The sequence below is a fragment of the Terrapene carolina genome, unplaced genomic scaffold (genome assembly GCF_002925995.2).
Source record: "Terrapene carolina triunguis isolate 2854851 unplaced genomic scaffold, T_m_triunguis-2.0 Scaffold68, whole genome shotgun sequence".
NCBI lineage: Eukaryota > Metazoa > Chordata > Testudines > Emydidae > Terrapene > Terrapene triunguis.
Genome location: NW_020664419.1, coordinates 35,768,830 through 35,779,778, shown reverse-complemented (window position 1 = coordinate 35,779,778; position 10,949 = coordinate 35,768,830).

The window sequence follows — 10,949 nt, the reverse complement described above, 5'->3', positions numbered from 1 at the left end:
CTGAACAAAAGACAGCCAGGGCACAAGAAAATGTAAGGGTGAGCATGAAAGGTATTGAACATGAGCTGCAAAGAGAAAGTTATAGTTGCTAAGCTATGGGCTACCTAAGCGACTAAGTTAGCTTAAGTGCCTAACTCCAGGAGAGGGTTCACAGCTGAGGCTCCTGAGCAAAGGGAGGCACCTATCTGGTCTATCAGCCATACAGACCAGGCCAACTGCTTAAGTCCCTAAGCTCTTCTCCTCTCCCTGACCTCCTCGGCATGTCCTATTGGCTAATTTAGGAGGCTCCCTGCTCAGCTTGCTAGTGATCAATGGCTCCATGTCTAGTTGGCAGCCGGTATCAAGCGGAATGCCCCAAGGGTCGGTCCTGGGGCCGGTTTTGTTCAATATCTTCATTAATGAGCTGGAGGATTGCGTGGACTGCACCCTCAGCAAGTTTGCAGATGACACTAAACTGGGAGGAGTGATAGATACGCTGGAGGGTAGGGATAGGATACAGAGGGCCCAGACAAATTAGAGGATTGGGCCAAAAGAAATCTGATGAGGTTCAACAAGGACAAGTGCAGAGTCCTGCACTTAGGACAGAAGAATCCCATGCACTGCTACAGACTAGGGACCGAATGGCTAGGCAGCAGTTCTGCAGAAAAAGATCTAGGGGTTACAGTGGACGAGAAGCTGGATATGAGTCAACAGTGTGCCCTTGTTGCCAAGAAGGCTAACAGTATTTTGGGCTGTATAAGTAGGGGCATTGCCAGCAGATCGAGGGATGTGATCATTCCCCTCTATTCGACATTGGTGAGGCCTCATCTGGAGTACTGTGTCCAGTTTTGGGCCCCACACTACAAGAAGGATGTGGAAAAATTGGAAAGAGTCCAGCGGAGGGCAACAAAAATGATTAGGGGGCTGGAACACATGACTTATGAGGAGAGGCTGAGGGAACTGGGATTGTTTAGTCTGCAGAAGAGAAGAACGAGGGGGGATTTGATAGCTGCTTTCAACTACCTGAAAGGGGGTTCCAAAGAGGATGGATCTAGAATGTTCTCAGTGGTAGCCGATGACAGAACAAGGAGTAATGGTCTCAAGTTGCAGTGGGGGAGGTTTAGGTTGGATATTAGGAAAAACATTTTCCTCTAGGAGGGTGGTGAAGCACTGGAATGGGTTTATATATATATATATAGAGAGAGAGAGAGAGACCCCTATCTCATAGAACTGGAAGGGACCCTGAAAGGACATTGAGTCCAGCCCTCTGCTTTCACTAGCAGGACCAAGTACTGATTTTGACACAGATCCCTAAGTGGCCCCCTCAAGGATTGAACTCACAACCCTGCATTTTGAAGGCCAATGCTCAAACCACTGAGCTATCCCTCCCCCCTTACCTAGGGAGGTGGTGGAATCTCCTTCCTTAGAGGTTTTTTTAAGGTCAGGCTTGACAAAACCCTGGCTGCGATGATTTAGTTGGGGGTTGGTCCTGCTTTGAGCAGGGGGTTGGACTAGATGACCTCCTGAAGTCCCTTCCAACCCTGATATTCTATGATTCGTGATTGTGAGGATCCCTTTCTTGGGCACCTAACTTGCTTTGCATGGGGAACCTGAGCGCTTAGCTCAGGGCTGAGGATTCCAATAGGCAGAAGGCATTTAGGAGTTAGGCACTGCAATGGTGAGCGAAGCAGCTTTAAAGTATGTTTGAGGATGTGTGACTGTGTGCCTTCCAAAATTAGCAAACTAAACAGGGGGACTAAGGGAATGAGCTTGTACCTAGAAGTCCATGGGAGTATTGCCATTGACTTCAATGAAAGTGCTATCAGGTCTTACTGCACATGGAGCCGCTGTGGGATGGGGGTGGATGCAACTCTCCTCCCCCCAGCCTCTACAGCCTATTTGCCCCACTGCCATTGCAGTAGAACTCTAATAGTTCTGCCATCTTTAGCTCTCTGTGCACCTATATCAGCGATGGACTGGTGGTAGGGGTGAGGGGCTTAAAAATTGAAATAGCTTCATTGAGAAATTAAAGTGATAATATACACAAGGGCCTATATATTCTGTAGTTCCATGACCACAGAACTCACCATACAGTTTATGTGCTACACACTGAAACATGCATATATTATTTTTCAAAGCACCAGTATGTTTCTTTTAATACCTGATGTGCTTCTATAAGCTATTGCATACAAGTCTTGGTTTGCTTATATTAATCAAAATTCTGGCTGTGAAAATGTCCTCCACAGAGTGACGTAGATGGAATTAAATTGCACTCTATTGAAAAAGGTTATTAAATGTCAATTTTAATTTTCCTCTATATGTAGTTTTCTGACCAAAATCTTGATGGTGTTTATATGTGGTGTTTCCACAATGTGCTGTCTACAGATATGACCATTTTCCCTTTGATATTATGTAGGGATATTAAAGAAAGTACTAACAGTGATTCCCCCAAGTGACAGTGACCCCCTCATAATTTGTCCCCCACACTTTAAAATCCAACAGTTTCACCAAGTACAAAAATCTCTTGGGTCTTCTGTTAAAACTTGTAAGCTACTGTCTGTAGAAACCATTGATTATATCTATCCTGTGAAAGATACTTTATTACTATGTAAAACTTACAAACAAGTTAATTGACTTTGTTCTTGAAGTAATTGATACAATGTAAACAAACACTATAAGCCGTTAAGTGATTTTCACTTCATTCAAGGGCTCCTAGGACAGACCCCCACCCTCTGTGATTAAAGGGCTGGGAGTCTCAAATGAATTAGCACACACCCTAAAAGTGGTGGAGACAGTAAATTAAAATATGGTTAAGGTATGGAATGTATGCTGATGAATGCTTGATATACATGGATGGTTAGGGAGGTGCCAGCCTAGAAAGGGAGTATCCATCGGCCGAAGAATGTGTCGAGTAGGACCACCAGACAACCCCCTGAGGGTAAACTGGGATCCACCCCATCACCTGGAAGGATGAGAAACACAAACTTTGGACAGTGTGGAGCCACCAGAAATGTGCCACTTTAAACAGGAATGTGCCATCTGCTGATTGAGTCAGCAACAGCAGGATGAAACAACTCCCATAGACTAACATAGAAATTAATTCCTATAAGAATGGACTCTAAAGACTGATGACTTTGAGTCTCTGGTTCTGCTGCCTGCCTCCAGGAGCATCAGGTGCACCTGACACAGACTCGGCTCCATCCTCATGACCAAGATACCTGGCATGAGCAACTTCTAGGCTGGTAACTATAACACCTATACAGAAATTAAATGAATAATTGTGTAAATGAACCTCTCTCTCACTCTCTCTCTCTATATATATATGTGTGTGTGTATAAAAAATAAGTAGTCAAACAACGTTGTTTACTTTTATCTTTTGCTTTATCATTATATTTACAATAAATGTGGCATCTTTGCCTTATCCCTCTAAATAAGATCCTGCTGGTTTTTATTCTATTGGTATAACAATTAAAATGTCTTCATACACAATATTTAATAAGAAGTCATTGGACTTAGCTGTCAAAAGCTGACATCAATCATTTTCCAGTGTCTAATTGGGAAAATAGCAAGACATATTTCTAGAAGAAAGTATGCCCCAAAGCTTCTTGTTCTTGACCATGACATATGGCATAAAAGAGCACTAAACAGGAAATCTGTTCTCTAGTAATTGGTAAAATAGCTGTATTTATGGTAAAATTCAGTGAAGGAAATTGATATTTCTTTTAATAATAAAAATGTGTAACAGTAGAAATAGATTCTTTCTACTGTCATTTTCCTGAGTACAAAACTGTAATCAGGGCTTAAAGCATTAAAATGTAGATCACATTAGTCTCCATCTCTGACTCTTAAAATTCTCTCACTTTTTCTTGATTTCCAAAGATTCCTCACAGATCACAAGAATTCTAATAGCTGCTAAAATTTGAGCACAGTCATTGCCAAGTCTCAATAATGGAATGAATAAAACAGATAAATAACATGGCAGAATAAGGAAACATGGAACAAAGGGTGGCTGGCACAAAAAGACAGGTGTATTTATTTTGTTAACCAAGCTTATTTCTCTTTTTTGTTGTTGTTTTGGTAGCTTGTGTATTGCACTTTGGAAATTTTGAAACTGGTTTAAAGTGGCAGAGCTTCATTGAAGTCAATTAAGCTAGGTCAATTTACACCAGAAAAGTATCTGGCCCATAATATTTAAATAAGAGAGCAGAGGATACTATGGGAATATATTACTTTCTATCCCCCATGATTTTCTTTACTTTTAAAAGGTACTTAAATTAGAAGAGTGTAATGTATGATGGTTAACACAAATGGTCAAACATTTTCTAGTTTATAGTTTTAAAGACAGACTTTGCAAACCAAGAAGACTGGAGGGACATTTGGTTTAGCGACTGGTGAACAAAATAATTCCAGACCTGCAAAAGCCAAAGTAGTGACATGTTATTAAGGCATACTCACCAGTGCAATCATTCTGAGTTATACGTAATAAGCAGTTGTAAATTACAGCTCTATAACTGCAGTGGAGGGTGCTCAGGACATCATAAAGCAGAGCCAAACGAGAATGGTTTGTGTAATCGTTATAACTCGATCTGGTTGGGCATTTTTCGACAAAACTTTGCTTTTGTCAGAAAGTGTTGGTTCATCGGAACTTTTTAGTATCAGTTTTGATGGGAAATGTTTCACACATGTGTGCCCACAGAATAGCTCAGTGGTTAGGGTGCTGATCTGGAGCAGGAATTTGCATCTCCCACATCCCAGCTAATGGCCCTAACCACAAAGCTATTCTCAGGTGAGAAGGTCTCATCTCTTGAGTTTTTTATACAACATTTCAAAAGGCCTAGATTTCATCCCAGTATGGAATGGGAAAATGTTTGACATCTCAGACATTTTTGCAGGATGGAAAAAGTGTTTCCTGCATAGCTCTAATCACAGCCTTGGGAGGATATTATAGACCCATAAGTCAAAATTTACCAAGTTTCTTCTAAATTTGGGGGCAGGTAAAGAGGGGTTAAAATGTTTAAGTGATTTTCTTGCTCCTAACTGGTAATGAATTCCCTGGAGGTAGAAGTTTTCCATTTATGCACAGGAAAATTACAGGACAAACATACATGCAAAGTTATATCTCTATACATTCAGAAATGATTTAACAATAATAGTGAAGTAATAACTTCACTGTTCTAGTACAAGTATTATTCCCACATTTGGGAACTCTGATACATAGGAGCTTAAGCATGTGCTTAAGTCCTATTGATTTCTGTGAGAGTTAAGCATATGCTTAGGTGGTTTGCTGACTAGGCCTATATGATTTGCCCAAGGTTACTCAGCATATCATTTGTAGAGTTAGGATAAAAGCCCCAATTTTCCCCCACTTGAAGGCCTCTGCTCTAACTACTTGTGTTCCACATATACACACCATATATATACCAATGTGCTTTTATGATGTTATGGAGGGACTCAAAGATGGACAGCGGAGCAGGGTTATTATATTCATTCAGCCTTTGGCCTCTGTGCTGGAACCGCCAACAGGGGTGTTATTTATATTTGGGGGCACCTGCATAGTAGGAATGAGACTGAAAGCACCAACTCATCTCACGTGGACCACCAGAGAGCTGTCTGATGGCAATAAACTTCAATTACTACCAACCTGGGTCAGATCTGAACTGGTGATCCTGTAAAGGTTCTGGCAGAAATCTTGGCCCCACTGAAGCCAGTGTCAAAACTCGCAGTTACCAATCCTTCAAGCCATTCTGCCCCAATCTGTGGTTCCCCCCCCCCCTTCTCTTATTTTTATTTTATATAATGCACCTCAATTAAAAAGTAATTCTTTCCCACACTCACCTGCTACTTTCCCCCAAGCTTCCCATCTGGAACAGCACATCTCTTTGGGCTGCCCGGGTTACCACTGCTCCAATTCAGCACAACCAAAGTGTTGAAAGGTTGGTTCAATGACCTAGGTACATCATAAAAGTCTAAATAATTCTAACACGAATTTAATCCAAACGAACTGGAATGATCGCATAAGGTGGAATTAAAGGCGTGACTAATTTGAATCTTTGCAGTGTTTTAAGAATTGTTAATGCTGCTAACAGATCTGCGGTCGCTATTTCATTTATGGATAGGACTGTGCACAAAACTTTTCTCTCAATGTTTAAGAGCAGAGTCAAATCGTTTATGGAGCTACACAATCTTTATAAGGAAAGGGAAAAAAAATATGTGCAACATTAAACAAATTGATTTTCAGGATACTGGCAGCAGCATGGATAGTGAGCCTAATTAATATTATATATTATTCAAATAAAAGTATGGAAAGTTTGGGTTGTAAAAGTCAGCCTTCTGGTTGGGAATACATTTTTATTATGGTAAGCCTACATTGTTCTAATAGGTGCATGAACAATACTGAGGAATTTTAAATGTCGAACTAAATTTATTTCTGTTTTTAAAATCACAATAGTTTTGTGAAGTTTAAGAACAAATGATCACACCTCAAACTAAACCACACTAAAATTCATTCACCTGTAAACATGTCTAATGGGAACCATATATAAACAAACATTAATACATCATTGTCATGTGAATAATGATTGTTTAATAAATAATGAGCCTGATCATGGCTCCAATTCTATCAGTTTTGCGCAAAGCAGGCAGAAAACTACCATAAAAAGGTATCTGAGGGTCCTTAGGCAACGTAGAGCCAATGTAGCCCACTCTACACCACCCGCTTCCCCTCGTCTACATAGGGGGCATGTTGGGATAGGGAAGGAGTCAGACAGAGGTGCGGATCTCCACCTGATCCCAATCCAGTACATCAATCCCACAGGAGCTGGGGCCATTTTGGCCCCCACTCAGCCGAGGGGTGTATCATAAATTTTCTTAATGTTGTTGTTACATTTATTTTGTGAACAATGAACCGTTTTTAGATTTTCTCTTTAAACAAAGCAGTATGGAATTATAATGGTGGTACATAGTGTGTAATTTCAGTGTCTATGCTTTGAATGATATTCTTCTAATTGTAATCACTTAATCAAGGCCTGTCATCACTCAGCTATTCTTTACACTTTGCCCTGGTCTACACTATGAGTTTAGGTTGAACTTAGCACGTTAGATTGATTTAACCCTGCACCCGTCCACACGATGAAGCCATTTTTGTTGACTTAAAGGGCTCTTAAAATCGATTTCTGTACTCCTCCCTAATGAGGGTATTACCACTGAAATCGACCCTGCTGGGTCGAATTTGGGGTAGTGTGGATGCAATTCGATGGTATTGGCCTCCGGGAGCTATCCCAGAGTGCTCCATTATGACTGCTCTGGACAGCACTCTCAACTCCAGGTAGACAGGAGAAGCCCCGCGAATTTTTGAATGAGCTCCAGCATGGATCGAACGGGAGGTTCTGCATCTGATCGCTGTAAGGGGAGACGAACCCATGCTATCCGAACTCCGTTCCAAAAGTCAAAATGCCGGAATATTTAAAAAAATCTCCAAGGGCATGAAGGACAGAGGTTATAACAGGGACCCGCAACAGTGCCGCGTAAAACTTAAGGAGCTCAGGCAAGCCTACCAAAGAACCAGAGAGACAAACGGCCGCTCCAGGTCAGAGCCCCAGACATGCCACTTCTATGATGAGCTGCATGCCATTCTAGGGGGTGCTCCTACAACTACCCAACCCCTGTGCTTCCCTCCTCCCCCACCCCTCCTGGGCTACCTTGGCAGTTATCCCCCCATTTGTGTGATGAATTAATAAAAAATGCATGAATTTGAAACAACAATGACTTTATTGCCTCTGCAAGTGGAGATCAAAGGGGGGAGGGGAAGGCGGTTGGCTTACAGGGAAGTAGAGTGAGCCAAGGGGGCGGGTTTTCATCAAGGAAAAACAAACAGAACTTTCACACCGTAGCCTGTCCAGTCATGAAACTGGTTTTCAAAGCTTCCCTGATGCACAGCGCGCCCTGCTGCGCTCTTCTAACCACCCTGGTGTCTGGCTGCGCGTAATCAGTGGCCAGGCGATTTGTCTCAACCTCCCACCTTGCCATAAACGTCTCTCCCTTACTCTCACAGATATTGTGGAGCACACAGCAAGCAGTAATAACGATGGGAATATTGGTTTTGCTGAGGTCTAACCAAGTCAGTAAACTGCGCCAGCGAGCTTTTAAACGTCCAAAGGCACATTCTACCACCATTCTGCACTTGCTCAGCCTATAGTTGAACTGCTCCTTACTACTGTCCAGGCTTCATGAGCCATGGGAGCAAGGGGTAGGCTGGGATAGGTGCAGAAGCCTCCAGCTGGCATGATATTCCAGGCAGGACTGAATCTCCATTAGACGAAACTTAAAGAAGAGAATGACCTGGAGTCATTCCCATTTTTGTCCAGGCACCCCCAACCGACCTCACCGAGGCCGGCCAAGAGCACCCATGTCTGCCGAGGTCGGCCAGGAGCACCCATGGGACAATGACCACTGTTAGCAGTCGTATTGTACCATCCACAAGGCAAGGCAAGGGGATGCTGCTGTGTAGCACTGCCGTACTGCGTCTGCCAGCAGCACCCAGGAGACATACGGTGACAGTGAGCTGAGCAGGCTCCATGCTTGCCATGGTATGTCGTCTGCACAGGTAACCCAGGAAAAAAGGCAAGAAATGATTTTTTGCCGTTGCTTTCACGGAGGGAGGGAGGAAGGGGGGCCTGACGACATGTACCCAGAACCACCCGCGACAATGTTTTTGCCCCATCAGGCATTGGGAGCTCAACCCAGAATTCCAATGGGCAGTGGAGACTGTGGGAACTGTGAGATAGCTACCACAGTGCAACGCTCTGAAAATCGACGCTAGCCTCGGTACTGTGGACACACACCGCCGCCTTAATGAGCTTAGTGGGGACACACACAATCGACTGTATCAAATCGATTTTTAAAAAATCGACTTCTATTAAATTGACTTAATTTTGTAGTGTAGACATATCCTTATAGTGGTTGGACATCTGGGCCTCACTAATAAAATCGCACTTCAATTGTAGAGCCATTTAATAAACTTTCAGCAAGAGAAGGTGGAGATTAAGTACATTCTTTCATTATTAAAATAAACCATGCTGTCTAATTGTTGAAGAGCAAACACCACTCAAGAGCAGATGCAACTCAAATTTCAATTAAGCCAGTGACCTGCACACTTATTACTAATGTGACTAAGGGCTTACCATGATTTAAATAAACAAAAATGTTTGGTGTGATTTTTGCTGTTCACGTTTCTGCATTTCCCCCACAAAAAACCATCCACTGCAATCCGTGCCTTTTACTACACTCTACATCAGAGAGAGATACTCTTGAAGAGCTGAAATGCATGTGCCATCTAAATTTTAACAAATATTTTTTTCTCACGTTTGCTTCTAGATGTAGTTTTGGTCTCAAAGCAGTTCACAAAAAATGTCAATATCTTAATCACCATGTGCTCACTAATGCAATGTGCTGAAAAGAGAACAAAGTGCCTCAGTGGAAGTATCCTTGTTAAGTGAGTGGTTTGGCTTTTGCCTTTAGCTAAATATTGGAAGCGGATATTGTGGTTGCTGTTTCTCCACATTTTTTTATAATGTGGTGGGTTCTGGGACAGATGAATTTTGTAATGAATGAACTTCAGTTTATAACAATGGATTGTATAATATACATTTACCCTGATTGAACTAACCTCGTTATCTCCAGACTGATTCTTGCCTGCATATTTATACCTGCCTCTGGAAATTTCCATTACATGCATCTGACGAAGTGGGTATTCACCCACGAAAGCTTATGCTCCAATACATCTGTTAGTCTTAAAGGTGTCATAGGACTCTGTTGCTATTTACCAGTTAAACACTATTCAGCTCTTTTCTTAATCATCTTCCTTTATCAAGATATTTAATTAGCTATAACTGAAAGATATGATATTACACGGTATTTAATACTTTAATAAACTTTTGAATAAGCTTGCTCCGCTCTTAGCCAAATAGAGGACTGTAGTTTTAATGGTCACATGTGACACTAGTCCTCATTTGTACCTAGTGCGTCCTGAATTATATATTTTGGGGGGGCGGGGGAAGAATGCAAGGCAGCAATAACCACATTAGAGGTAGGCCACCCTTGGTGTGCCAAGATAAAAATTATATCCCTAAACCTGCAAGCATGCTGCGGTCTCAACACAATATGAGCAATGACGACCAAGGCCTTTCTACATGACTGATCCCACTTCCTCCACTTACCAATCCCCCTTCTTGATCCTGCCATGGGCAACAGTGTAGCAATGCATCCACCAGGGACCATTCTTGTGCCAAAACAGGCCCATCCCACAGCAGCACTTGTCATCCTAGTCTCCCACATCCATACGAGAGCTTGGGTCTAGCCCTTGTGACAAGATGGCCGATGTAGTATGGCGGGTCCTACGCTTTTCTTGGTGGGGGGCTAAGATGTCACCCCTTGCCCCTGCTCTTCGGGCACCGAGGGCCCCACTAGTGGCCTGGGAAGGTGGTAAAGGAAGGAAGCAGGGGAGGGGTCTGGGTTTGCTCCTTACTCTGAGCTCCAACCCCTCTCAACCCCTGCGGGTTCTTACCCTCTTCCCCCTTGGGTAAGCTACCTTCGGTCCTTAAATGCTGGGGGAGGGAGTCTCCCTCCCATGCTGGGGCAGGGTCTCCCTTACTCCGGTTTTCTGATCTTCCAAGTCTCACAGCACACCTCCAAGCTCCAGTCCTCTCTCCTTCCTCCTTCTCCCCAGACTGCCTGAACCAGGGGTTTTATTAGGTTGCTAACAGGGCCTTAATTGATTACAGGTGCTCCAATTAACCTGTAGCAACCCTCCCTAGTCTACAGGGAACCACGCCTTAATTAGCCTAGGGTTTATATACTTCCCCTCTACCACTTCTCCCTGGCCCTCCTGTATCACACCCTGGAAATATTGCCTCTACCTGCAGCTTCGTGTGTGTGTGTGTGTGTGTGTGTGTGTGTGTGTGTGTGTGTGTGTG